This window comes from Gavialis gangeticus, unplaced genomic scaffold (genome assembly GCF_001723915.1).
Source record: "Gavialis gangeticus isolate Ggan-Ray unplaced genomic scaffold, GavGan_comp1, whole genome shotgun sequence".
Taxonomy (NCBI): Eukaryota; Metazoa; Chordata; order Crocodylia; family Gavialidae; genus Gavialis; species Gavialis gangeticus.
Genome location: NW_017729024.1, coordinates 143,640,342 through 143,643,459, shown reverse-complemented (window position 1 = coordinate 143,643,459; position 3,118 = coordinate 143,640,342).

The window sequence follows — 3,118 nt, the reverse complement described above, 5'->3', positions numbered from 1 at the left end:
GTGGGTCTGAAATTTGGCAGCAGACAATTTTTATGCTGCTCCCCAGCTGCCAAATTTCTGGGCCCATGGGGAGCCATGCAGGCCAGATAGCATGGGTAGTACTAGGCCTGATGTAGGCACATAGGCTAAACATGGACTTCAGGGCCCAATCCCTGTGTATAGGACCAGCCCTACACTACTCAATCTGTTGGCCTGTGGGGCCAACAGATTGCGCACCACTGTTATAAATTTATGCATTCAGAGGACTTTACTAGCAGAAATCTAAGAGCCTCCAAGGACTTTAGGCACCTAAGACCAATATTTAGACCATAAGGTATCCAATCTGATATAGTTTTAAAGATCTGGCTCTGAGCCTGCTGCAACTTCTGGCTTTAGCTCAAGCTATGAAGGCTTATGTTTTTAACTCTAGAAATTTTGGGCTTAATCCATGGGGACAACCAAGATGCCAGTCACGATGCACACAGGAAAGTTCAGAACCTAATCTGTGATCATCTGCATGTAATCATGAATCCTGGAATGACTGCTTCGACAAAGACGACTCTCTCTGCACAACTAGGAAAGACTTGAAGTAGCCATATCTTCCCCAACACAAAGAAGAATCAAGAATGCTATTAGAATCTCATTTAGTGAGACAAGACAGAGTACTGATTTAATTTGTGTTCACTTAACAGCACAGGAAACAACTCTTAACAACACTGACTCTCTGCCACTTCTTACATCCATTTGTTATGTAATGGCTCTATAAAATAGTCAACTAATAATCATGCTGACATGGAAACTTCAGTACAAAGGAGGATATACATAAGATGTGTAGAGATTTTCCAGCAGTTGGGCTGTTCACATGTTCTGGCAGTCTCTATTTCTCCATATCCTTATTCTGAACTCTCGAAGTCCCTCATTTCACTGACTTTCATTTTATCTTAGGGGAGCTGAATTGGGATTCTGGCTTATGCTACGGGAGGTTTGATTCTCACCTAGCACTCTACCTCATGGGCTCAGCATTAAAGCCCACATTTTCTTCGTCAGTGTGAGGGAATCATTAGCAAAGCTAACCACACTTTATCATGCATCAGCAGATACATGAGAAATAGAGGGGAAATATCACTTCCTTGGATCTATGTAGCACTGGTCAGACTGCAGTTGGAGTACTGCATCCAGTTTTGGGTGCTGTACTTCAAGAAGGATGTTGATTAGACCCAAGGGGGTCCAGAGGAGAGCCACTTGTATGGTTAGGGGCTAACACGACAAGCCCTATGAGGAGAGACTGAGGGACATGGACCTCTTCAGCCTTCATAAAGGGAAGGCTGAGAGGTGATCTTGTGGTTGCCTACAAATTCATTAGGGGGATGCAGCAAGGGATTGGAGATGCTCTGTTCAACAGGGCACCTTTTGGGGTAACAAGAAACAGTGGTTACAAATTGATAGAGAGCAGATTTAGGCTAGATATCAGGAAAAACTTCTTCACGGTAAGGGTGGCCAAAATTTGGAATGGGCTTCCAAGGGAGGTGGTGCTCTCCCCTACCTTGGGGTCTTTAAGAGAAGGCTGGATAGGCATCTGGCTGGGGTCATCTGACCCCAGCACTCTTTCCTGCCTAGGCAGGGAGTCTGACTTGATGCTCTGTTGAGGTCCCTTCCAACCCTAGCATCTATGAATCTTTTGTTTAATATTGTGTTAATATTAATGGATTTACTGGGAATATGACTGGGCTGACTTTCCATTTGGTTAGTAACATATGGTCAGCATAAAAAGCAGCTAGAAAGATTTTTAAATGCTGTTGAATAGCTCTTGTCACAGACTTCCTTTCTTTATGATCCCATCATTAAAGCATGAACAATGAGATTTCCACATCAAGAAATTCTTCTAGTTTGTGATTTCCTGTTCCTGTGTCAGGACACCGCAAGCTGACACAGCTTGGGACAATGCAACATGGAGTATTTGAAGTAGAAAAGCCACATGAAAAGAAATAGAAGCACAAGATCTCTTTCCTCTTAAATACACCAGATGAGGAAATGAAAATAGCACCTCCCAGTAGATTTGTGTTCTGAATCATAAAGCAGAACTGTCTTTTTTTGGCATCCCGGCTTAACAACAGATTTCTGTTTGCTTTGTAAAAAAACAAAACAAAAAAAAAACAAAAACAAAAACAAACAAACAAACAAACAAACTGAGATCACCATGAATACAGAAGTACAAAGAATAACTGGTTTTTAGACCCTGCATAAAACTATAATTTTGCTGGTTTGCCCTATACATTTTGGGCCGATATTCAACTGTGTGCATAAATTCACCTTTAGGCATTTATTCTAGGTGCCTAAATTCTTGGAAGTCAAATGCAGGTTGGTGGGAGGGGGTAGAAGGGAAAGACTATGTATGAAGTTGGAAGTGAAGAAAGTTTTAGATAGCTATTTAGTTAACATTTATTTTTAAGTGAAAGAGGAGTTGGCCAGGTGCTTGTCCAGTCTCCTCTTGAAGACCCCCAAGGTAGGGGAGAGCACCACCTCCCTTGGAAGCACATTCCAGATTCTGGCAACCCTTACTGTGAAGTTCTTTCTAATGTCCAACCTAAATCTGCTTTCCATCAATTTGTGACTTCCAAGTGTCTGAGAATTTTTCACAACATTTCAGTGTTGAGAAGAGGTCTTTGTCAGATGTCTTGATAGAAAGATTGGACTCTCTAGAACAGTTCAAATGTCCCCAGTGACTATCAGATAAAGTATTTAGACAGGAAGTTATTTAATTAAATCGGAAATTTAGATCAGGTAAAGGGGAGTCAATTAACTCCTAGGAGCTAGCACTCACTCTTTTAATGATTCTAAAAGATTCTGCAGTGAGCCTCCATAGGGTCTAGTCATGCCCCAGAAGTCAGTGATGCTCCATGTAGGGAGTGGGTAGCTCTTGAGTTAGTTTTATGTTCTCCCCTCATACTCAGGAACTGATATCCAGTTAGTTTGGGGGTAGGGGATGGGAACCCCTCTCCCCCCCCAAAAAAACCCTAACAAACAAAAACAAATCTTTAGAACATGCTTGGTTTTCTCTATACCAATTCATCGCGCAGTAGAAAGAGTATATATCAGGATATAGTTGTTTGCATAGTATAGCTTTTTGCATAAGTGTATT